The sequence below is a fragment of the Pristis pectinata genome, chromosome 1 (assembly GCF_009764475.1).
Source record: "Pristis pectinata isolate sPriPec2 chromosome 1, sPriPec2.1.pri, whole genome shotgun sequence".
Lineage (NCBI taxonomy): Eukaryota > Metazoa > Chordata > Chondrichthyes > Rhinopristiformes > Pristidae > Pristis > Pristis pectinata.
Genome location: NC_067405.1, coordinates 10,953,028 through 10,980,219, shown reverse-complemented (window position 1 = coordinate 10,980,219; position 27,192 = coordinate 10,953,028). Strand labels below are relative to the sequence as shown.

Genomic DNA, 27,192 nt, shown 5'->3' with positions numbered 1-27,192 from the left:
TTTTCACAAATAACACATTATATTGTCGTTTAATGAAGCTTCAAATGTCTTACTCAAATTTACATCAATTTATGTGGTGATTTAGCAATCCCCTTGTTCATCTCCTGACCAAACTTGATGTACACAACAATACATGTACATTTTTCAAAAGTATTCTAACGTGCAGATTTATTTTGTCAGTTGTGTTGCTTTACTGAACTAGAAGTTAATAATGAATGTTATTTAGCAAGAATGATCAATTGGAATACAAAGGCAGAACAAACAACAACAGGTCATTCAGCCCAACCAGTCCATGTGGAATTCATTCCATATGTGTTAGAGGCAGGCACGATAATGTACAGCGCCAGGGACCCGCGTTCAATTCCGGCCACTGTCTGTAAGGAGTTTGCACGTTCCCTCCGTGTCTGCGTGGGTTTCCTCCGTGTGCTCCGGTTTCCTCCCACGTTCCAAAGGTGTACAGGTTAGGAAGTAGTGGGCATGTTGTGTTGGCGCCAGAAGCTTGGTGACACTTGTGGGCTGCCGCCCAAACACTACACAAAAAGATGTATTTCACTGTGTGTTTCGATGTACATGTGACTAATAAAGATAAGATAAGATATCTTATCTTCGCTCTAATGCCATATGTAGCCCTATTCTCTTATCTTCCTCATTTCCTTCATCCAATAAGTTTTAATTTTTTTTTGGATGTGGATATCACTGCCAATATCCTTCTTTACACAACCCTAATCCTACCTCAGCAATGGAACACTACAGACCACCTTTTACACTGCCATGGAACTTGAGTCTGATTAAGTGTTCCTTTTTGCATTAATGTGTTGTTTTGCACAGTCCTTTTGTTCTTTGCTGTCTTGTAGGTTTACGTATAATTTATGTATAACTTATGTTCTGTGTCGTTGTCTGAATCTATGTGCCTGTGATGCTGTTGCAAACAAGGTTTTCATTGTACCTGTACCTCACTGTACTTTTGCACATGACAATAAACTTAACCTGACTAATTGCCATTCAGAAGGTGAAGGTGAGCCATCTATTTGCTGGTGAAAGTGCTCCCACCGTGCTGTGTTACATTGGGACTTCCAGGATTTATATCTGTGGCATCTCCAATACACTCCACCACTTTGACAGTTTCAGTTTCCGGGTCTCAATTGGCTCATCTTCACCGTGAACATCCCATCCTTCTACAGCCCCATCCCACATCAGGAATGTCTGACAGCCCTCCACAGAGCCCACAACAGAATCAGTTTCACTCTGTCACATCCACCTGCCTCACTGCCTTTCTTGACTTCTCTATCTCCACCTCGGGATTAACAACTGATATCCATTGCTGGTCCCATCGCTCTGTTAACTACCCCTCCTCCTAGCCTACTGCCTCTGAGATTCTTGTTCTCTCAGTTCCTCCATCTTTGTCAGGTTTATTCTGATGTTGCGTTTGGCCAGCCATGTGCCTTTGAGATGTCTTCCTTTCTTTTTTAAACTGTGGCTTTCACTCTAACATAGTTGACAAGGTTCTCAACCAAGTCTCCTTTCTATTCCCTGCACTTCTGTTCTCATGACCTTTCCACACATCCAGAGCAAGAATAGGGTTTCTGTTGTCGTCCTGTCCCAGGAGCCTTCACGTCAGCCACCTTCAACATGAAGGGTCCGTCAAGCATAACTTCCCTTCCCTTTCAGCTAAAGGAATTATTTTGTCTACAACTCTCCAGTTCACTCCTCCATCTCCATCAACCACTCCCCTACTCATGGCACATTCACATGTAGCCACTGAAGATGAAACACCTGTCCTTTCACCCCACCACTGCCCACCATGCAGGGATCAAACAGTCCTTTCCACTTCACTTGCATTTCTTTCAATCTCACATATTGCATTCGGTCTTTGTGATGTGCTCTTTATTACCTTAGAGAAACAAAATACAGAGTGTTGCCCTCCAAGCCACACACCATCCTATATCTCCGTTCCTTCACCGTTACTGGGTCAGCATCCTGGAACTCGCTCCCTCACAGCATTGTGAGTGTGAAAAGGACTGCAGCAGTTCAAGAAGGCAGCTCACCACCCTCTCAAGGGCATCGAGGGAAATTAAAATGTTGACTCAGCTTGTGAAGCCCGTATCCTTTGAAGGTATTAAAAAAAGAGTAGGTGATTGCATTGTAGAATATATCTGTACAGTCCACAAGGGCGATCTTGAGCTTCTCGTCACCTGTAAAAATTGTGTATAATTTATGTTACTTCTTGCGAATGTTGTGAATCTGATGCTATGTGCCTGTGATGTTGCTGCAAGTAAGTTTTTCATTGCAACTGTCCAGACATGCACAGCAGGGCAGGCACGGTAGTGTAGCGGTTAGCGTAACGTTCTACAGCGCCAGCAACCCGGGTTCAATTCCGGCCACTGTCTGTAAGGAGTTTGTACATTTTCCCCGTGTCTGCGGGGGTCTCCTCCGAGTGCTCTGGGTTCCTCCCACATTCCAAAGACGTACAGGTTAGGAAATTGTGGGCATGCTATTTTGGCACCGGAAGCATAGCGACACTTGCGGGCTGCCCCCAGAACACTCTACATAAGAGATGCATTTCACTGTGTGTTTTGATGTACATGTGACTAGTAAAGATATCTAATCTAAAAAACATGTGCATTTGACAATAAATCAATTATCACTCTAATACCTCAGCGCACTCCCACTCTGACCTCTCTGTCTTTGGTCTCCTGTGCTATTCCAATGAAGTTCAATTTAAGCTCGATGAACACCACCTCATATTCCATCCAGACACATTGTAGCCCTCAAACTCAGTATTGAAGTCAACAATTTCAGATAACCAGCCATTCCTGTTTGTGTCAGAATTGCTTATTTCTGATGTAAGGGCATCCACCTTTTTTTAAAATGTTTATTCATTGGATATGGTCTTCGCAGGCTGAGCCAGCATTTAATTGACCATACCTTGTTGTCCTTGAGAAGGTGGCGGTGAGCTGCCTTCTTGAACCGCTGCAGTCCTTGAAGTGTGGGTATACCCACAATGCTGTTCGGGATGGAGTTCCAGGATTCGGACCCAGCAATGGTAAAGCAATGGTAATATGTTTACAAGTCAGGATGGTGTATGGCACAGAGGGCAACTTCTTGGTGGTGATCAACTCAGATGATGGTCAACCGTCCATTCAGTTTTTCTCTTTCTTCACAGATGCTGCTTGATCTGCTGGGTATCCCCAGATTTTCACCAACTGCAACACTTCACAGTCTCAACTGTCTCTGCCATTATTCATCCATTCGCTGGACACCAACAACAGCAAATGTGTCAACCGGAAAACCTGAGCCTCCACCCTATCACAGACATCACTGGATTTGAGGGGATGTGCTGCAAGAAGAGGTTGGACAAACTGGGGCTGTTTTCCCTGGAGTGGAAGAGATAGGAGATGAAAAGCAGAGATAGATAGGCCACTAGTACCTTTTTCCCGGGGTTGAAATGTGTAATATTAGAGGACACGCATTTAAGGCGAGAAGGGGAAAGTTAAAAGGAGATGTGTGGGGCAAGTGTTTATATACAGAGAATTATGGGTGCCTAGAATGGGCTGCCAGGGATGGTGGTGGAGGCAGATATGATAGAGGCTATGGATCTATGTTCATAGAACATAGAGGCTATGTTCTATGGATTGAAAATGAAAACCCTTTATCTCTCTCTTCAGATGCTGCTTGACTTGCTGAGTGTTTCTATTACTTTCTATTTTTTATTTCAGAGTTCTTGCATCCCCATTGTTTCGTGCTCAGCTAGAGAAATAGTCAAGCTTTTGGTGATAAAGCTTTGGTTAAAAACCTGGTTTTGGATTTGCAAGGCCACGCCAAATGCCAGTGAAGTTCAGTCACAGGATATCATGCATCTGATACGCAGCATGCCCAATGTTATGCCAGAAGTTTGGGGTATTATACACTACAACAGCATGAGTCCCATTTTAGAATGAATTAAATATGCTAATGAGGCCCATCATATATGATAATTCATGCAAGAAAAGATCCCATGCTGCTGAGATGCATAATTGTACTTTGTGTCATGTTTCTTAAACAATCACCTCATGTAGCTGTTTTACTTTGTTGGGTTTGTTGCCAATTTTTATGACTCAAAACTGCTTGCACATTGTGTTAGTTGTTGGAGCTCGTGGCTTAATGCAAACAATGAATAGAGGAGGACTAATTAACAGTTACAAAAGCACAGGTGAAAGTCAGAGTTGAACTGAACATCAAACTGTAGACAATTAGAGGCTGCATGTTCACTGTAAGGCATGGTAAATAAGATGATCTGGTTGGCAGAAGATTTGTAGCAACTGGACAAGCCATAAATACAGCTGCCATCCAATTGCAAAATTGCCAAGTTCCAACCCCTCTGAAGGGGAAAAAAATTAAAAGATCATGTCCTACAGTGTGAGAAGAGCCCATCAAAGTAAGAAAACTTCATTATTGCTCTCATCCTTCACAGAGAGTTGGTCCAAACTAGGCTGAAATAGATTGGGGTGAGACAAGGCGTGCAGAGAGGAAGAAAGACTTCATGTCCACTTACCAATGTAATTGTGTAATTTCTCTGCACATTGACTCATGATACATGCATCCAACAAACACTTAGTCATATTATGCGCTTTAAGGAAATTTCTTTGTAATTGAATAGATCAGGAACATCAATCCTTTATTTGCTGTCAGACCTACAAATATTTCCAGGACTCAAGAGTCATTACTGATTTTAATCATTTGGCTTTATATTTTAAATCTGAAATTTTACAGAATGCCGACATTGTCCTTTCCCTCATTTTATCTAATATCTATGAACTTAACAACCAAACATTTATATCACACCTATAATGAAGGAATATTATACTTGCTTTACAGGAGCAGTATCGACTTGAGTCAAGGGCACAAAAGCATGGTCAAAGAGGAAGGTTTGAAAGAAAGTTCGAAGGTGAACAGAAAGAAGCAGTGAAGTCACTGGCTTCAAGAAATGGATAAGTGAAAGGTTAGTGTAAATGAAAGCAGAGCTCTGGAAGGGCTTTAGAGCTGAGAGATGTTACTGAGACAAGGGGACTTATGACTATACAGAAGGTTTTACAGGAAGGTTAAAGCATTTTGAAATTAGGGTTTGGTGGATCTAGAGTCAATGTCTCAGGAAGGCGATATCCATCACCAGGGATCCCCCACCTTCCGGGCCATACCCTCTTCTCAATGCTGCCATCTGGTAGGAGGTACAGGAGCCTGAAGACCTAAACCTCAGGGTTCAACAACAGCTTCTTTCCCACTGCCAGCAAGTTCCTGAACCGATTTGAAAAACACAAATGCTACCTCGGACTATATTTGTCTCTCTCTTAACTTGTACTAGTGTCATCATGTTTATTTTATTGTTTCGTTTTGTGCAGGTGTAGGTTATGTATAATTTATGTCAATGTAAGTTTATGTTAACTTATGTTTGTCATGTTTGCAATGTACTGTGCTGCTGCTGCAAAAAGCTAATTTCTAAGGTATTTATACCCTGTGTTTGTATGCCCATGATAATAAACTTGAACCTGAACATCTTTGAATGGCAAAAGTAAGGAGACTGGCAGCAGACTGTTGGAAAGCCCACAATTATGCTCCACAGTTCTAAGGGTTGGATGATAGGAAATCAGCAAAAAATGCACTGGAATAGTTAACCCTGGATAATGGCTTCTACAGCAGGTGAGCTGATGCAATGATGGAGGCAATTGACGTTATGGGAGTGACAATAAGTTGCTTTGGCATTGGGGAGGATATGAAGTAGCAAGTTCAACTCAGGCTCAAGGAGGAGGTCAAAGTTTGCAAATTGTCCCGTCACTCCAAAGCAGTGAGTTGGATATTCATGGGCTTGGCATTATAGACTGAAGACATCGTGGTCAGAATCAGAATTATAGAACATAGAATATTACAGCACACTACAGGCCTTTCAGTCCACGATGTTGTGCCGACCTTTTAACCTACTCTCAGATCAATCTAATTCTTCCCTCCCACAAACCCCTCCATTTTTCTATCATCCATGTGCCTATCTAAGAGTCTCTTAAATGTCCCTCTGCCTCAACCACTACCCCTGGCAGCACGTTCCATGCACCCACCACTGTCTGTGTAAAAGATTTACCTCTGACATCCCCACTGTACTTTCCTCCAATCACCTTAAAATTATGTTCCCCCTTGGGTTAGCCATTTCCACCCTGGGAAAAAGTCTCTGGCTGTCCACTCGATCTATGCCTCTTATCATCTTGTACACCTCTATCAGGTCACCTCTCATCTTCCTTTGCTCCAAAGTGCAAAGCCCTAGCTCACTCAACCTATCCTCATAAGACATGCTCTCCAATCCAGGTAACATCCTGGTAAATCTCCTCTGCACCCTTTCTAAAGCTTCCATAATCTTCCTATTGTGAGGCGACCAGAACTGAACACAATATTCTAAGTGTGGTCTCACTAGGGTTTTATAGAGCTGCAACATTACTCTTGAAGTCAATCCCCCAACTAATGAAGGTCAACACACCATATGCCTTCTTAACAACCCTTTCAATTTGCACGGTAGAATAAGAATCAGGTTTATCGTCACTGACAAATGTCATGAAATTTGTTGTTTGTCGCAGCAGTACAGTGCAAGACATAAAAATTACTATAAGTCACAAAAATAAATAAATAGTGAAAAAGAGGAATAACGAGGTAGTGATCATGGGTTCATGGAACATTCGGAAATCCGATGGCGGAGGGGAAGAAGCTGTTCCTGAAACGTTGAGTGTGGGTCTTCAGGATCCTGTACCTCCTCCCCAGTGGTAGTAATGAGAAGAGGGCATATCCTGGATAGTGAGCGTCCTTCGTGATGGATGCAGCCTTCTTGAGGCAACGCCTCTTGAAGATGGCCTTGATGGCAGGGAGGGTTGTGACCGTGATGGAGCTGGCTGAGTCTACAACCCTCTGCAGCCTCTTTCGATCGTATATGGTGTATCCAAATTTAGACATTGAACAAGCATTCTAGCAATGCAGAGGCTGTGTAGGGGTGAGAGGGATGGTGATCAATTGAATTTAGTACTGTTCTCATCTGTCTAGAAAGTAAGTACCAACTTAGTATAATTATACGAAAAAGATTTAAGATGAGAAATCGCTGCTTTTTTCTCGAGGTAGACCTCAAGGACATAGCTATGTTCACAACCTCATTGATTTTAGAATTCAGAGGATATGTTTTCCAGTCTGGGAAGTATAATTATCTGTTCTAGTTACTTGCTAGATCAGACCACGTTGACTTAGCTGCATTTAACTTGGGTCATTTAATTACCAATTCAACACCTTAATTGATTTACATATGCACTTCCTCTATTAGTAGCTCACATAAGAAAATGCTTGCTTGTAAGTATTTTAACACTTACTATGTTGGAATTTGAGCTATGTGATAACTAACAGAGGTAATAGAACAGAGGGTTCATTGGATTATACTTACTGCATGCACAATCCAACAATGGGCACTGTGATATGATAGTGCAAAGCTAAAAAAATGTCTAATACGAGAGGCCCTGGCAATACAAAATTAGCTGGAACACTGATGAAACAGTAATATCAGAGTTGAAAGATACAAGGTTAGTGCTCAGAATCTTGTTCTGAGCACTAACCTTATTATCAAGGTTCTTATCCAATATAGCTGTACAGGGAAGGGCTGGGGAGGTGATGAGCAGATACATGAGACTTCATTATGGTGGACACCAGGCTAGCCTCAGCTTAAGGCATTGACTCATAAAGCCCATCACTGTGAGCTGCCCTGTTGCTAATTAGCCACCTGATTTATCCAACACAGGCAAATCTTTCCATCTGTTGCAAGTCATATTTTTATTTTATAAAACGGTATGTGTTTTTTATAGCAGGAGATGGACGAACTCTGCTGTACCAGGAGAGGACAGCAGACAAACCGAATGCTGGAAATGTAAGACACAAGACTGGAAGAGCTGATGAGCTGAAATTGAACACAAGGATAAGAATTTTGAAATCAAGTTATTATTGGTAGACTGGGAGCCAATGCAGAGCAGGAGTCGGAATGTCATTGAATTTGTGTTGAATTAGATGTTGAGACTTAATATAACAAGTCTGGAATGAGGTGATGTTCCATGAACTTCAGTGGAATGGCACTAGGTTAGTAAGTTTGCAGATGACACAAAGATTGGTGACACTGTGGGCAGTGTAGAAGGTTGCCAAAGGATATGGGGGGATATGGATCAGTTGCAAATATGTCGGAGATGTGACAGATGGAGATAATCTGGCCAAGTGTGAGGTGTTGCACTTTGGGAGATCAAATATAAAGGGAAAGTACACAACTATTGGCAGGACTCCTAACAGCATTGATGTTCAGAGGGATCTTGGGATCCAAGTCCATAGCTCCCTGAATGTGGCTGTACAGGTTGGTAGGGTGGTAAAGAAGGTGTATGACATACTTGCCTTTATTAGTCAAGGCACTGAGTTCAAGAGTCAGGAAATTACTTGACAGCTTTATAAAACTCTGGTTAGGCTGTATCATGGTCACCCTTTTACAGGAAGGATGGGGAGGCTTTGGAGAGGGTACAGAAGAGGTTTACCAGGATGCTGTATGGATTAGAGGGTATGTGCTATAAGGAGGGGTTGGACAAACTAGCATTGTTTTCTCTAGAGTGGCAGATGCTGAGAGAAACGATAGAAGTTGATAAGATTATGAGAGGCATAGATAGAGAAGACAGCTGCTATCTTTTTCCCAGGGTCGAAATGTCTTACACTACAGGGCATGTATTTATGGTGAGGGGGGAAAGTTCAAAGGAGATGTGTGGGGCATGTTTTTTAACACAGAGAGTGATGAGCGCCTGGAATATGCCGCCAGGGGTGGTGGTGGAGGCAGTTACGATAGAGGTGTTTATGAAGCTCTTAGACAGGCAGATGAGCATGCAGAGAATGGAGGGGTATGGGTTATGTGCAGGCAGAAGGGATTCGTCTAACAAGACATCATTACCTTCATTAGTTTGGAACCCCATTGTTCCTGAGCCATATTGCTCTATATTCTAAAGCTAAAGACAGAGAGGACACAGCCTGCAATGGGATGGACAATTAAAGTTACGGGTAACTGGAAGCTCATGGTCACTCCTGTGTCAGCGTTTTCTGGTATTTCAGCTCTTATTCATCTTGCCATGATTACTCCATCTCCAGATACACCTCTCCCACCCCCATTCAGCTGCCATCACCACCACTTGTATCACAATTCCTCCTGGGCACCTTTCAGACTTTCCTGTTTGTTACCTTTGCCTCTCCCCCCCTTTCTCTCCTCCTTTAAACTTGAAGAACTTCTAACTTTTCCCAGTCCCGAGGAAGGTCAGCTCTTCAGAGGTGCTACCTGGCCTGATAAGAATTTCCACAATTTTCTGTTCCAATTTCAGATTTTCAGCACCTGCGGTATTTCACTTTTGGACCTCTTTCGTTTGTCCTCACTCAATGGAATGTGCAGTGTCGTTTGATGTGGAAACATGTGTTGCAGGGAAGAGCCTGAGTAATTTCTGAAGTGTCTGGGCCAGCGTTTGTCCCACAACATCAATAAAGCAAAACCTCTGCCCGTGATTCATGTTTGGTGAAGCTGCTCTGCTCAAATTTCCTCCCATATTTCTTCCCTTATGTCAGAGATTATACTTCAAAAGCACTTCATTGGCTTTGGAAGGGATGGGAAAAGCACTATAGAAGATAAGATATTTATTTATTAGTCATATGTACATTGAAACACACAGTGAAATGTGTCTTTTTGCATTACTGAGAATGTGCTGGGGGCAGCCTGCAAGTGTCGCCACTCTTCCGGCACCAACGTAGTATGCCCACAGCTCCTAACTCATACGTCTTTGGTATGTGGGAGGAAACCGGAGCACCCGGAGGAAACCCACACAGACACACGGGGAGAACATACAAACTCCTTACAGACAGCGGCAGAATCGAACCCAGGTCACTGGTGGTGTAATAGCGTTACGCTAACTGCTACACTACACCACCCATCAATTTGAGACCTTAACAGGGTAAGCGAAGCTTGATAAATGGACACAAAGCACTGTACTTCTTTGTGTTCTTCGTAAGTGCCTTTTCTGTAATTCTGTGACTGAAAGGAGCCAAGCAACAACTGCATTAATCTGCCTGGTATATCAGCACGCTGCTGTTAAGTTTTCCTTTGTAACTCAGAGTAATAACATCACATCAAGCTGCTTTATAAATACACAAATTGCAAGACATAACCTTAAAATGGATTTTAAGGGTGCAACCTCTTCCAATTGTCTGCTACAGTTCAATCCCATTGTATGTGAAGTCTTGACTTAGTTTTGACCCTCTGTCTCATGTCACAAACTCATTTGTGACTTCCTTTGAAGACACAAGACTTTATTTTGTGTAGCACATCCCTGGCTTGGAGTCACTAAGCAGAAGGCTAGTTACTCTTCCATCAACATTAACGACCTTCCATCATCACTTTTAACTAGATGCTTCAGAGTTGCATAATTCAACAAGATTTGATCTCGAGCCTCTGAAGGATATGTATTGGGAAAAGTAACCAAAGGCTCAAAGTTAAAGTCGAGTTTATTGACCTATGCACAAGTACATGTCTGCACGGGTGCAATAATAAGCTTACTTGCAGCAGCGTCACAGGCACATAGCATCAAATGTGCAACATTCATATTAAAAATGTAAATAAAACATAAATTATACACAGTTTTTACAAGAAAGAACGCAATTAAATAAAAAGAAATAACAAAGTTCATCAAAGTGCAAAGCGATCATGGTGCTGTTATACTGTAGTGATTAGGGTTGTGCAGGTTGGTTCAAGAACTGAATGGTTTGAAGGGAAGTAGCTGTTCTTGAACCTGGTGGTGTGGGACTTCAGGCTTCTGTACCTCCTGCCCGATGGTAGCTGCGAGAAGATGGCATGGCCTGGATGGTGGGGATCTTTGATGATAGATATTGCCTTCTTGAGGCAGTGCCTCATGTAGATACCACCGATGGTGGAGAGAGATGTCCCCGTGATGTCAAAGAGATGGGATTTAAAGAATGTTTTAAGAACATTAAAAAAATAAGAGCAGGAGTAGGTCACTTGGTCCCTTGATCCTATCTTTCCACTAAATATGATTATGGCTGATCTGCCCCAAGCCAGTTTCCCTCAGGCCTCAATTCCCTGATCTTTCAAAAAGGAGGAACAAGGAACAGAGAGGCGGAAGACTTAGGAAGGGAATTAGCGTAACGCTATTACAGCACCAGCGACCCGGGTTCAATTCTGGCCGCTGTCTGTAAGGAGTTTGAACGTTCTCCCTGTTACTGCGTGAGTTTCCTCCGGGTGCTCCGGTTTCCTCCCACATTCCAAAGACGTACGGGTTAGGAGCTGTGGACGTGCTATGTTGGCACTGGAAGTGTGGCGACACTTGCGGGCTGCCCCAGCACATTCCCAGTAATGCAAAAAGATGCATTCCACTATGTGTTTTGATGTACATGTGACTAATAAATAAATATCTTGTCTTATCTAATAGCTTAATACTCAGTGACAATCCCTAATTGCTTGGCATTGTATATTTTTCTGGAGCGAATTCTATCACTGACATCCAAACAACAATAGTTTTTCTTCTTACTAAAACTATGTCCTACAACTGTCCGGAGGGGTCTCCCTGAACCCCTTTAGTTACTTATTGTGTTTTTCCTTTCTGATACTTGTTTCAAATTGAAAGGATTGTGCATTGGCATACACCATCAGGAATCCATACCTCACTGAGGTGATTATTTTATAATGTTCTGATCATGCCAGCAACCCAAGGGCGTTCCCAAGATGAAAGTTCTTCCTAATTGCAAAGTCACCCAGGAAGATTGGGTTTTAAAATTGTCAAGTGCTCTGTGAATCCCACAGAAGGATTACAATAAGCGAGAAGGAACATCAATACCACGGACCATTGGCTTTCATCTGTGGCAGTTCTGAGCTTCAAAACTGACTCCAGTCTAATTGGTAGTTAGTAAGGCACGGCAGCAGGATCAAACCAGGACAGGCAAAGGAATGAGACAGGGAGGAGTAAAGAAAAATAAAAATAAAAAGGTGGACAAGAAACTTGTGTGGACACAGCTCAGCACATCACGGAAACAAGCCTCCCCTCCGTGGACCCACACTCAATGATTCAGAAACAGCTTCTTCCCCTCCGACATCAGATTTCTGAACGGTCCATGAACCCATGAACACTGCCTCGTTATTCCTTTTCGTTTGCATTATTTATTTATTTTTGTGATTTATAGTTTTTTATGTCTTTTGTATGTTTTTATGTACTGCTGCTGCAAAACAACAAATTTCACATCATGTAAGTCAGTGATAATAAATCTGATTCTGATTTTTGATCCCACAATCTACCTCGTTGTGGCCTTGCACATTGTCTGCCTGCACTGCACTTTCTCTGTAACTGTAACACTTAACTCTGCATTCTGTTGTTGCATTTTCTTGTGTTACCTCAATGTACTGATGTCATGAATTGATCTATATGGATGGCATGCAAAACAAAGTTTGTCACTGTACCTCAGTACATGTGACAATAATAAGCCAATCACCAATTTACTTTAATGTCATGTCTCAGAAACAAAGGATTTCACAAATAATGAATCACTTCTGCAGCTCAGTGAACTTAAAGTAGTCATTTTGGTAGTTGACAATGGGAATGGAAGAAAAAGAGAATACTCGAAAGAGTTGGTGGGTCAGGCAGCAACTGTGGAGTGAGAAGAACTCTTTCAGCTCGGTTACCACTCATTAGAGAGTTAGAAATTAAATAACCGCAGATAGTGGAAGAGGGAACAAAAGGGAGGCTGTGTGATGGAGGAGGGAGAAGTGTCTGAAAGATACAAATGCTGAAAGAGGTTATTAGAGGCATGTCAGCTTCAGATTAGTTTATTGTCATATGCAATGAAATTCCTTGCTCGTGTGAAGCTCACATAGTAAACAGTGTACATGGTAATAATAAATATAACAATAAATACAGCGACGAGTGCCAAGCTACAGAATGGTGCAAAGTTTAGTGATGCGAACTGAAGTCGTGCAAAAAGAAATGCTAAAGTGACAATAAAGGAAAAGGTAGAATTAAGGGTTCAAGAATGTGGCAGAACTACTGGGAAGGGGACGTGAAAGAGGTGATTGGTTCAGAGGTCTGGTAGCAGTGGGGAAGAAGCTGTTCTTGAGAATAGTCATCTGGGATCTCAAGTTCCTGTGTCTTCTCCTTAAAGGTAGAAGAGAGGAAAGGGAATGGCCAGGATGGCAGGCATCCTTGACGATAGTATTAGCCTTCATGATGCAATGCACCGTGAAGATGTCTGAAGGAAGTGTAACAGGAAGAGGTGAATGATGGAGACACAAGAGACCGCGAGTTCAGGAATCTGGAGTAACAAACAAACTGATGCAAAGTATTGGCCTGAAATATCGGCCAACCCTTTGCCTCCACACATGCTACTTGACCTGCCAAGTTCCTCCAGCAGTTTTTTTTTGTGCAAGAATTGAACAAAATCTTTGATTATGCTGCCTTGGTAAAGCAGCCAGCATAATCAAAGACCACACCCACCCAGGTCATTCTCTCGTCTCCCATCAGGCAGAAGATACAGGAGCCTGAGGGCACGTACCACCAGGCTTAAGGACAGCTTCTCTCCCACGGTGATAAGACTATTGAACGGTTCCCTTATACAATGAGATGGACTCTTGACCTCACAATCTACCTTGTTTGACCTTGCACCTTATTGTCTAGCTGCTATGCACTTCCCTGTAGCTATGACACTTTACTCTGTACTTTATTATTGTTTTTGCCCTGTACTACCTCAGTGCACTGTGTAATGAACTGACCTGTACGAAAGGTATGCAAGACAAGTTTTTCACTCTACCTCGGTACAAGTGACGATAATAAACCAATACCAATACCAAATATGAAGAGGAGATGGAAAAAAACTGAACAGTTGACAATGTGAAATAGAGTGGCTGATGATCTGAAACTGCTGAATTCAACGTTGCTGTAACATACTGAGGTAAGCTCATTGTTGGAAGAGTGTAGGATATCAAAGACAGAGAGGTCAGAGTGGGAGTGGGGTGGAAAATTAAAGTGACAGGCCACTGGAAGCTCAGGGTCACCCTAGCAACTGAATGGAAGTGTTTTGCAAACTGGTTACCCCTTTGGTTGCCCCAGCATAGAAATCATATTGGGTACCAAATGAGGTGGAGTGAATTGAAGGGGAGTTCAGGTTAGTTGCTTCTTGAAGGAGCACTTGGATCCCTGGATAGCTGAAAGAAAGAAGATGACAGAGCATATGTTGTATCTGGTGTGCTTGAACAGGAAGATACTGTGAGAAGTGGAGTGAGTATTGGTGAAAGTGGAAAAGAGATGAATGGTGATTGAGTTTGGTTGCATTTTTTTTACTGGTACAGGTCAGTGATTAAGAGTCAGTTTTTCTTCAAATGTAGCATGTGGAATCTTTTGATCCACCAGGATTAAGAAATAAGGCCTGATATCTCACCTGGAACATCACCTGTAGCAACGCAAGGCTCTCTCAGTACTTTGTCTTCAGCCTGTATTGCGTGAAAATGCAAACTATCTTGTGGTTTTCAGGGTGCATTGTCTGAGAGGCAGATGGTAGCCTTCGATAACATGGGAGGTCCTCTGCATGGGGGCTTCATACAAGAACATGGAAATGGAAGAAGGCTTCTCTGCCCCTTGATCCTATCCCAGCATCCAACCACGGCACCCTCTGGGATATCTGGGCTGCTCTAATTCTCATATCTTGATCAACCTCAAATTTAGTTACTCCACCAGTTGATGGTTATGCCTTCACTACTGAGACACTAAGCTCAAGGATGCCTCCACTCCTCTCTTTTGCCTTTACCAAGACACTCATGCATGGTGAAGCAGTGATTTACCTGTGCAACCTCCAATTTAGTATGCTGCACTTAGTGCTCACTATGTGTTTTCTTCCACATTTGGAGAACCAAACGCAGATCGAGTGACTGCTTTACAAACATCTGCAAGAACGACCCTGAGATTCCAGCTTCCTGTCACTTCAATTCTCCATTTGTCTCTCTGTGTTTGATGACCGACACTGTTCCAATTAAGCTTGAGATAAACTCAAGGAACAGCACCTCATTTGCTGACAGCCTTCAGTACTCTTTGGGTCACATACTCCACAATCATCTAACGTGGCTCAGTGCCAATTTCTGTTTGCTGCCCCTCCTGTGCAGAAGAGGGATAGCATCCCGTTGCAATGTTAAATATTTTTAGATCTTTTTAAGGAGCTTGTTCAACCTGTGTTTCCACCCTCAAAGGTTTATGCTTACCCACCCTCATGGCCTTTATCCCAACCCCACTTTAAAATTGTAATGTTTATTTAAGTTCCCAGTCTTGCTGTTTGCATTAAGCGTTTTTTTGGGACTGAGAAACATTTTAAGGGACCTCAGACTCCAGGAGGTGAACAATATATACAGTAGCAAGGGAAATGTGGGAAGCAACAAGATATTTCTGACAAAGAATGATGACAAGATGCCCAGGGAAATCTGCAGTCTGAACCAGCAATTCGGACTTATTGCATGAGAAGCTTTGAGCTCCGGGATTCAACAAAAAAGAATTTCTAAGAAACTCAAAACAAAATTAACACTTTGAATGCCAAAAAAATTGTTTGATAGCCTTGATAATATTTTTATTTCCTGCCCTACAATATTGGAGACAACAGTTGCCTATAAATCTTTAATTTAAAATACTAAACAATAAAAATAGTCAGACAAAGAACAAAAGGGATTTGAGCAGGAGAGGTCCGTGCATTCCCTGTTGTCCTGCTCAGATGGTCGATGACATCCGCCACCCAACTTCTTCCTTCCCCAATGTCTCTGATTTTCTCTGTCTAATCCCCTGATCTCAGCCCTTGAATGTACGCAGTGACTGGGCATGCCAGCCCTCTGGGTCAGAGGACTCTGAAGATTCACAACACTCCGGGCAAAAGAAAAATAAAATTCTATGTGATACTGAATGGTTAGCCCCTTATCCTGAGACTACTATCCCCAGATCAAGAGATAGGAAACTCTGTGAATACAAACAGGAAATGCTCAGCAGGTCAGGCAGCATCTGTGGAAAGAGAAACAGAGTTATCCTTCATCAGAATTCCTTGATGTGCAGGCATCAGCTTTGGACACCTTTCTCTATTCCAGTAGAAGAACAAGAATGAAGTTGCAAACTGACTTTACAACTTCACTGTTTCAGTCTCCTTCGCAGACAATGGATTATATTAATACTGCTGATATTATGGCTGATACTTATCATCTGTTTTTGCATTTTTTTTTCATAGAATCATAGAACAGCACAATACAGGCCCTTCGGCCCACGACGTTGTGTCGACCTTTAAACCTCGCCTAAGACTATCTAACCCCTTCCTCCCACATATCCCTCTATTTTAAATTCCTCCATATGCTTATCTAGTAATCTCTTGAATTTGACCAATGCACCTGCCTCCACCACTGTCCCAGGCAGCGCATTCCATGCCCCAACCACTCTCTGGATAAAAATCCTTCCTCTGATATCTCCCTTGAACTTCCCACTCATTACTTTAAAGCCATGCCCTCTTGTATTGAGCATTGGTGCCCTGGGAAAGAGGCGCTGGCTGTCTACTCTACCTATTCCTCTTAATATTTTGTATACCTCTATCATGTCTCCTCTCATCCTCCTTCTCTCCAAAGAGTAAAGATCTAGCTCCCTTAGTCTCTCCTCATAATGTATACTCTCTAAACCAGGCAGCATCATGGTAAATCTCCTCTGCACCCTTTCCAACATTCCTATAATGCTTCCACATCCTTCCTATAATGAGGCGACCAGAACTGGACGCAGTCGGTGATGGGTGAAACAGGAAAAGTTTATGCAAATATTTATCATATTTTGATTTTATTATTTTCCTTCCTTTTCTTTTTAACACAGCATGACCCTCCGCACTGATGTGATGATCAAGGAAGCGCATCAGTGTATGCACTTTCTTAAGCGTCTGAGAAGATACAGCTTACCCACAAAGATTATCTCAAACTTCTACAGAAGTGCTATGGAAAATATCCTGATGGGCTGCATCTCAGCCTGGTGTGGTCATTGCTCAGCTCTGGATCAATAGAACCTGCAGAGAGTAGTAAACACTACCCGCTTCATTGTGAGCTTGTCATTTCCTTCCATTCAGTCCAAATTCATGGTGCATTGTTTCAGAAAGGTGAACGGTTATGTTCAAGGATGCCTGCCACCCTGGCCATTCCCTTTTCTCTCTTCTACCCTCTGGGAGAAGATACAGGAGCTTGAAAACCCAGTCGACCAGACTCAAGAACAGCTTCTTCCTCAATGCTCTCAGACTCCTGAACCAATCACCTCTTTCATATCCCCTTCCCGGTGGTGCTGCCACGTTCTCAAACCCTTAATTGTACCTCTCTCAGTTATTCCATTATTGTCACTTCAGCATTTCTGTTTGCACTACTTCAGATTGCACTGTAATCTTTGCATCATTCCGCTGTTTTGCATTCATCGCGATATTTATTGTTGTCTTTACTATTACCACGTATACTGTTTACTCTGTGAGCTTCATGTGAACAAGGAATTTTCAGTGCACCCTGATGTGTATGACAATAAACTAATCTAATCTAATCTCATCTCACTCAGTGTTTCTCTCTGCTTGATTCCTTGTGTCTCTCACCCATAAGAATGGCTCGAAATTGAAGTCTTGGCCTTTTGTTCACGCCTGCCTGGCCAGACCCAAACAATCTTCTCTATACAACTTTTTCTGGCCATAAATCCATCATTATACCCAGCCAATGCAGTTCTCATTTCTCATGGATAGTTACCAATGCTAAAAATTCATTCACACAGCTCTGAAAGAAAAATATCATGGAAAATCATCTGAACCTGAGCCAAGGCAAGTTAGTACAAAATTCTTGATGCCCTTGTGTCCATTGGGTCATTTGTCCCCTTATTTGCTGATGGGATTTTCCTTCACTCTGGCACTTTCCTTCTCAAACGTCATTGACAGAGGTGAGGTTCATGAACAACTACTTCCCTTCAACCATTCGCTTCTTGAAACAACTGGCAAAACCCTCTCACCACTACAGTTTAGAATATATGACCACTCTGATCACTTTGCACTAAAATGGACTTTTTTTTGTTCCAATTGTGTTTTTTCCCTTGTAAGCATTGTGCATAATTTATGTTTAATTTATATTTTTCTTGTGATTGCTGCTTATATGATGCTATGTACCTGTGATGCTGCTGCAAGTAAGTTTTTTATTGCACCTGTGCAGACATGTACTTGTGCATGTGACAATAAACTCGCAAAATCCAACTGGCAAAACTTTGACTTTGCAGCATGAAATATTCAACTCCAATGAGATTTTCAACATCGACAACTCAAAAAAATACCATTCTTATTTAGTCACAGAAGAACCAGGCTTTAGTAACCTTGTTTCCCTTGAAACTGCTCTGCTCAAAGGGACAACCAACGTGCAAACTGCAACAGAAGCAGAAAATGCTGGAAAGACTCAGCAGGTCAGACAGCATCTGCAGAAAAAGAAACAATTCAAGTTTCAGGGCCTGATCCTTTGTCAGGACTTGCAAACTGCATCCTTCATCCTCACTGAGAGGTTCGACTCCTGTGATTTCACACGTGTCTAATAGCTTTGCTCATGGAGAACGATGTTACGGTCATTCTCACTTTCCTAGCTTTAAGATCATTCAAGTCTCCTGTTCAATGCTGTTTGAGGAAACTTGCAGCTGAAGATCTTACTCTCTGTGTGACCTTCACAGTCGGCAAGGTGACAGTTTTAATACCAAAAAAATGGTGTGGAGCAACTGAGGCAAGCCTCTATGTATTTGTGTCAACTAATTCAATTGCAAAAGACCCAATCAAAAGGGTCAATCTCACACAGAATGGCAGCATCTTTTGAGAAAAGAACAAGATTAACATTTTGGTCAATGTTACTTGAGAAGTATCTGGACAAACATTTGAATAGTATGTTTTTGGTAAATTGGTTTAAGATACGATATTTATTCATTGGTCAAATGTACATCGAAACACACAGTGAAATGCGTCTTTTTGCGTTCCTGAGAATGTGCTGGGGGCAGCTTGCAAGTGTCGCCACACTTCCAGCACCAACATAGCATGCCCAGAGCTCCTGACCTGTACATCCTTTTGGAAAGTGGGAGGGAACCGGATCACCCATGGGAAACCCACGCAGACACGGGGAGAGCGTACAAACTCCTTACAGACAGCAGTGGAATTGAACCCGGTCACATGTACCTAGGTACAGTAAAAAACTTGTCTTGCATACCATTCATATAGATCATTTCATTACAACAGAGCATCGAGGTACTACAAGGGAAAACAATAACAGAATGCAGAATAAAATATTACAGTTACAGGGAACGTGCAGTGCAGACAGACAATAAGGTGAGAATAAGAAGCATATGGAGCCAAGGAAATATAGCAGTTGCAAGTGCCACACAGAATCTTGGGAACTACAAACATTCAATCAGTATTTGCCAAATAATTACTTACTATCTAACTCGTCTTTGTTCTGCTTGCAAGAAGGGAAACATCAGGATTTGCTTTTTTTACTTTATCATATCGAGAAAACAAAAGCATGGGTTTGATGGTGTGGTACATAGAACAGTACAGCAATAGAACAGGCCCTTCAGCCCACAATGTGGTGCTGACATAGCTAATCCCTCCTACCTACAGAGTGCCCATATCCCTCTATTTTCCTCTCATTCATGTGCCCATCCAAGCCCCTCTTAAAAGCCCCCAATGAATTTGCCTCCACCACCCTATCAGGCAATGCATTCCTGGCATCCACCACTCTCTAAAAACATACCCCTCATGTCTGTTCTGAACCTACCCCCTCTCACCTTAAGTGTGATATACCCTCTGGTATTGGATCGCTCAATAGTGTAGTGATTTAAGAATTTTGACTACGCCTCACAGAGTAGATCTGATCTGATTTTATGCTGTTATTTTATTAATTTTAGTTGTTCAATGTAAGATTCATAACATTTAGGAAGTATCTAGATAAGCATTTGAATCACCAAGGCATAGGAGGCCATGAATCAAACTCTGGCGATTGGGATTAGTGTGGATGAGGTATTCAGTGGCCAGCAAAAGGTCTGTTTCTGTTCTGCATGACTCTGATACAGTGACCTGCAGAGTGTTTCCAGCACTTTAGTTTTATTTAAGATTTGCATTATTTTGGTCTTGGACAAAAATGAAAATAGTGGAAATCTAAAATTATAAGTTATGTTGCAGTTGTACAAGATGGTTGGCAAGGCTGCACTGTGTTTGGGTTTGGATCACCCTGCTAATAGGAAAGATGCCTATTAAGCTGGAGATAGTGCTGAAAATATTTACGAGGATGTTGCCAGGATTTGAGGGACTGGGTTATAAGGAGAGGTTGGACAGGCTAGGACTTGGAGTGCAGGAGGCTGAGAAATGATCTTATAGAAGTGGATAAAATCATGAGAGGCATAGATATGGTGAATGCACACAGTTTTTCCTTCCCAGGTTTGGGGAATCTAGAACAAGGGGGCACAGGTTTAAGCTGAGAGGGAAAAGAATTAAGGAAGCTGAGGGACAAGTTTTTCACACAGAGGGTGGTCTGTAAATGGAATGAGTTGCCAGAGGATGAGGCAGGTACAATAACAACATTTAAAGACAACACACAAAGTGCTGGAGGAGTTCAGCAGGCAATATTGATGGAGGGAAATGGACAGTCAACGTTTCAGGTCACAACCTTTCATCTGGACTGGGGAGGAGAGGTCCATGGCAGGTCATGGAGAACAATGCCCAGAACTGTGGGAGAGACAGAGAGAGGGCCAACAGACATCTGTGCATGGCGGAGAGGGTAACACATACATTTTAAACATTTAATGTACACTTGGACAGATACATGGATAGGTTTAGAGGGATATGGGTCAAATGCAGGCAAATGGGACTAGCTCAGTTGGGCATCTTGGTTGGCATGGATGAGTGGGGCCTAAGGATCTGTTTCTGTGCTGTATGACTCTATAACTCTGTAAGAGACACTGCAGATGGTGCAGAAGTATACTGAAGTACAATGCTGGAATTGAGAACTATCAGGACAAAATAAGCAGGCTTGTCTGAAGAGACTGCCTAGTAACTTAATAGGAGCTAAAGATAATGACAGTGTATAACATCGTAGAATGAATAAAGATATTTTGATGTGTAGGGGAGTAGAAAACTGGAGCCATAAAACTAAAATGGCCTCTGATAAATCCAGTAAATGACTCAATGGAAGCCACTTAACTGAAGGATGATGAGAATGTGAAACTGAGTGCCACAATGGAGAGATTGTGCTGAGTAGCCTGGTAGCACATTATGGAAAAGGAATGATGGCACGAAGTCAGTGCACTGAGTGGGAGAGGCTCACGTGTGTACCAATGTCTGAATGTTCAATTTAATAACCTGGTTGGTGGGCATTGATTCGGGAGTTTGCCAGTTGCTCTTACTGAGCATTAACGAGTCAGGAAGAGAATTTTTTAAATATATATCATTATTTAAGTCGTATCAAATCTTACTAAGTCTTATAAGGGAACCTTATTAAAATACAAGCAACCTTTTGATTTCCATTCGTGACCCCAGCAAAACAACAAACCCTCCATTCCACCAAGTAACCTACACTAGCTAACCCTATTGGTACTGGTACTGCTTTATTATTGTCACTTGTACCGAGGTACACTGAGAAACTTGCCTTGCATACTGTTCATACAGATCAATTCATTACACAGTGCATTGAGTTAGTGTAGGGTAAAACCAATAACAGAATACAGAGTAAAGTGTCACAGATACAGGGAAGTTCATTATAGGTAGACAATAAGGTGCAAAGTCATAATAAGGTAGATTGTGAGGTCAAAATTCCATTTTATTGTACTAGGGGACCATTCAATAGTTTTACAACAGTGGGATAAAAGCTGGCCTTGAGCCTGGTGGTATGTGCCCTCAGGCTCCTGGATCTTCTGCCTGATGGCAGAGGGGAGAAGAGAGAATGACCTGGCTGGGTGGGGTCTTTGATTATGCTGGCTGCTTCATCAAGGCAGTGAGAGATATAGACAGAGTCTATGGCGGGGAGGCTGGTTTCCATGATGTGCTGGGCTGTGTCCACAACTCTCTGCAGTTTCTTGCGGTCCTGGGCAGAGCAGTTGCCAGACTAAGCTGTGATGCATCCAGATAGGATGCTTTCTATGGTGCATCGATAAAAGTTGGTGTCAAAGGGGACATGCCAAATTTCTTTAGCCTCCTAAGGAAGTAGAGGCACTGGTGAGCTTTCTTGGCTGTGGCGTCTATGTGGTTGGACCTGGACAGGCTATTGGTGATGTTCACTCCTAGAAACTTAAAGCTCTCAACCCTCTTGACCTCAGCACCGTTGATGTAGACAGGTACATGTGCACTGCCTCCCTTCCTGAAGTCAATGACTAGCTCTTTTGTTTTGCTGACATTGAGGGAAAGGTTGTTGTCATGACACCATGTCGCCAAGCTCTCTATCTCCTTCCTGTACTCCTACTCATCACTATTTGAGATATGTCCTACTACAATGATATCATTTGCAAACTTGTACACACACACACACGTGCAGCGGTTAGCATAACGCTATTACAGCATCAGCAACCCGGGTTTAATTCTTGCCGCTGTCTGTAAGGAGTTTGTATGTTCTCCCTGTGTCTGTGTGGGTTTCCTCCTGGTGCTCCGGTTTCCTCCCACATTCCAAAGACGTATGGGATAGGAAGTTGTGGGCATGCTGTTTTGTTGCCGGAGGTGTGGCAACACTTGCGGGCTGCCCCCAGAACACTCTACACAAAAGATGCATTTCATTGTGTGTTTTGATGTACATGTGACTAATAAAGAAATCTTATCTTATCTGATGTCCCTTGTTAAAATATGGTTGACTTTTCCTGCTATTTACACAGACTACCAACACAATATTTCTATGAGAGACTGCAAATTTCTGCAGTCAATGGAGCCGAGAACTGGAAAGCGAATCATAGAATTCTTATAGCACAGACAGGCTATTCAGCCTATTAAGTCTGCTCCAAGTAGAACAATCCAGTCACTCCCATTCCCCTGCATTTTCTCTGTAGCATGCAAATTATCTCTCAGGTGACTATCCAATTCCCTTTTGAAGGCTCTCTTTTCCACCACTCCTACAGGCAATGAGTTTGGATCATAACCACTTTCAAAATTACTTTTTTTCCCTCACATCTTTTTATCTTTTGGGGAAAATATTACATCTTTTCCCCTCCAATCCTTGAACTTTCTGCTAATGCAGACAACTATCCCTGACTTGGCCTCATCACAATCTTGTATACCTCTGAATTTTCTTTGCTCCAGGGAGCGCAGCCGGCCCATGCGCTTCTTGTAACCAAATAATTTTTCCCTCATTGGCATTGGCTCTCAGCTGGCACAACATTAAGCAGAGTTTGCTCCAAACAGCCATTATTTTGTGCAAAACTGAAACAAAAGACTGTTTCATCTCTAATCTTGCTTGAGGCTCATTATTCAGTAACTTAGGGCACTCATGTGTGAAGAACTAAAGAGGTGGTTTACATCGATTTGATTTTACACTCTGCATGAGGCTCTGATGTAGCTGAAGTAATAAGACAGTCGGAGGAAAGAGAGAACTGCTAATTAATTTATTTTATTCAGATCACGGCAATTTCACACAGAACACAAGAGGTTATTAGTTCATGATTGGCATGGGCACTATTTTTCTTGGCACACATATTAGGAAAGGCTGAGTATTGCTAAAATATTATTTATTTATGCTTGGTTACATAAAGCCGCAAACAAGATTGTATCGCCCTCCAGAATCAAGAGTCCAAGCAGGCAACAAGCAAGCAATCCAGCCGCCTTGTAGACAGAATAATTGCTCCATTATCTTGTCGAGGTGGGTGAGATATCTGTTGGTGTCCTTTATGCATTCCTTATTCATTTCTTTGAACTGAGTTTCCATTTCGGAAATCCTTTTTTGTGAAACTGTTAGTTGTTCTGGTGGCAGTTCTTTGTAGCTCGGTGTTTTGTGGAAATCGATAACTTTCCTTTCAACTCTAATGGGTACTGCCATCCGCTGTTCTTTTGTACTCAGCAACCTTTCTTGTGTTCTGGCTCACACATGGCTTATGCGTTCCTCTGCACTACATGAATAATTTGGGATACTCCCAGGTTACCAGAACATGGGCCTGGAATTTCATGGGAATGCACCATGTTAACAAAGTATGGGCTGACTCTTAAAATGAATGATTTAGACTAACACCATATATTTCTATCATGCGAGATTTCGGAATCATTCTGATGATTGTTCACATGAATTATTTCCAGTAATTCTTACACTACATCACACTGCACCAGGTGAATTTCATGTAATTAATTTAATTCCTAATGTATGTGAACTTAAAATAAAGTTATGCTTGCAAAACCAATTATAGTCAATGAATTATATCTGGTGGTCAACTGTTAAAGAATGATGCTCAGATAATCTGCTTGTAAAGTTCTGACCAATCAACAAATTGGTCTGAAGAATTTTCATACACAGCAAAGTAGGAATTTAACAACCAGGGTGATAAATCAGAATGGGAGCCAGAGTTGCAGAGCTGTACAGAACTAAAAAGAGCCCTTCAGCCCAACTTGTCCATGCTAATCATGATGTCTATGCTAAACCTAGTTGCCTGCACTAGGCCCATTAGAAAATAATACAGAAGCAAAGTAAAGAATAGGACATGTAGACAGAATTAAAGTAGAAACTCAAACACAAACTTCCAAAATAAATTGGTCTAGGAAATGTTGTCTGTCTTAGGTACGTGACAGGACTCTTGCATGGCACACTCATGACTTTTCTACATCATGGGTTGTCGCTACAAAGTGGAGTACGATCCAACACCCAAGGCACTGAATGCCCCTGAGCAGCACTTGTACACGTTCCCTTCCAAGGTCCACAGTGCACAACAAAGATACAAAGTCTGGGACGGAAGCTGGGTCTGGAGGGGTGAAACAAAAGGGAGAGCCAGTGGTCAGGAGCCTATTTGGGTGGAGGGGGGAGGTGTTCAAGTTGTGGTGTTTAGTCAGAGATTGGCAAGTTGTTGAGGGGGTGGCGTTACTGATACATGTATTATAGTGAGACTGGTGGATGGGCCTTTTGTTACCATGGGAATAGGCCAAGGAGAGAAGATAACATAAATTCCCTGAATAGAGTCCCAGATGGGAGAAGCACAATGAAGACGTGACTGCCCCAAAGTGTCAATTGCTTTGGTTACAATGTGTACTAATCTCCCCGCAATATACCAAAAGCAGCTTCTACACTAAATGACACTATCTGATGTGTGTCAAACGCAGAACTTGTTCCAGATGTGCAAGAGTGAATCTCGACCAAGAATGTCCAATCAAATCTCTGGAACAACATGATTTAAACCAGGAGTTGTTGCATTCATGTTCAACTCTGGGAAAATAAAAGTCAATGTTCCAATCCTTGTCACTGAATAAGACAAATTTGTGCATCACCCACTGTGATTTAACATTTACATATATAAAAAAAATTCTGTCACTGCTGGATTTCACCAGGGGAATGAGACTCCATAAGATCAGCTTTTCAGTGCCAGAGAAGTTGTTCAGCACAAAAACGTGAAGACATTTCTCTTTGATCCCCAGCATACAAGAATATCTGCCATTGATTGTACTCACCCTGCATATTGAGTGTTGTTGGAACAAATGGAGGAGAATGTAACCAATGGCCAATACTTGCCAAAGTATTTAATGCTGTTGATCAAAGATAAATATCTTTTCCTTTGATTTCTGACATTAAAAGGTTAGTTAATCCTAATTTATTTAAAAATTAAGATGTATTCAATCTATAAAGGGATGTTGAAGTCATTAGTAGAAATTCATAACAACTTTTTGATTGTCTCAATGATTCCATCTGTAAAACTGCACTTCCAGGAGGGTATTGCACCTTTTTAACATGTTGAATGCCTCCAGATCCACACAGAAGAAAATGCAGTTACAAGTGTTCCTCATGTTAATTGATGACGAATGGTTGACTTTGGTTTTGTGTCATTGTTATTCATAAATAATACTTAGATATTGGTTGGCAAGGCCAGAATTTATTGGGTAATCAGTTTATTATTGCCACGAGGCTGCACTTGGAGTATTATGTTCAGTTTGGTCACCCTGTTCTATGAAAGACGTGGTTAAACTGGAAAGAATGCAGAGCAGATTTACAAGGATGGTGCCAGGACTAGAGGCCCTGAGTTCTAGGGAGAGGTTGGCCAGCAAGTCTTTATTCCTTGGAACATAGGAGAATGAGGGGCGACCTTATAGAGGTGTATAAAATTATGAGAGGCATAGATAAGGAATTGGTTTATTAGGTTTATTCATTATAGGTTTATTCGGCATGGATTGGTTTATAGGTGGATGGTAACAGTCTTTTCCCCAGGGTCGGGGAGTCCAAAACTAGGGGACATAGGTTTAGGGTGAGAGGGGAAAGATTTAAAAGGGACCTGAGGGACGGCTTTTTCACACAGAGGGTGGTGAGTATATGGAACGAGCTACCAGAGGAAGTGGTTGAGGCAGGTACAATACTATTATTTAGGAGGCACTTGGATAGGTACGTGCAGGGGTGGAGCTCAGAGGAATATGGGCCAAACGCAGGAAATTGAGCGTAGCTGGGTGGGCACTATGGTCAGTATGGACTGGTTGGGCCGAAGGGCCTGTATCCGTGCTGTATTGCTCTATGACTCTATGTACCGAGATACAGTGATAAGCTTTTGGTTGTGTGCCATCAGGCAGATCATGCCATACATAAGTACATCGAGGTAGTTCAGAAGAAGAAAAAAAGAATGCAGAATGCAGTGTTACAGTTACAGAGAAAAAGCATTGCAGGTGGATAAATAAAGTGCGAGGGCCATGATGAGTTAGATCGAGAGAACAAGAATTCATCTTCAGTGTATGAGAGGTCCATTCAAGGGTCTTATAAGAGCGGGATTGAAGTTGTCCTTGAGCCTGGTGGTACGTGTTCTCAAGTCTTTGTATCTTCTCCCCGATGGGATTGAGGAGAAGAGAGAATGACCGGGGTGGGAGGGGTCCTCGGTTATGTTGACTGCTTTCCTGAGACAACAGGAAATGTAGACAGATTCAATGGAGAGGAGGCTGGATTTTGTG

The 27,192-nt window shown here is 42.2% G+C and overlaps 1 long non-coding RNA gene and 1 pseudogene across 1 annotated transcript in view; one reads left to right on the top strand and one right to left on the bottom strand.

The window, feature by feature from the left end:
• Positions 1-27,192, bottom strand: part of LOC127572767 (contactin-associated protein-like 5) — a 991,970-nt pseudogene that overhangs the window by 686,165 nt on the left and 278,613 nt on the right.
• Positions 23,824-27,192, top strand: part of LOC127572798 (uncharacterized) — a 35,734-nt gene continuing 32,365 nt past the window's right edge. Inside the window, exon 1 of the long non-coding RNA XR_007956693.1 lies at positions 23,824-23,929. This is a non-coding gene — a long non-coding RNA (uncharacterized LOC127572798). The remainder of the gene's footprint in view (positions 23,930-27,192) is intronic.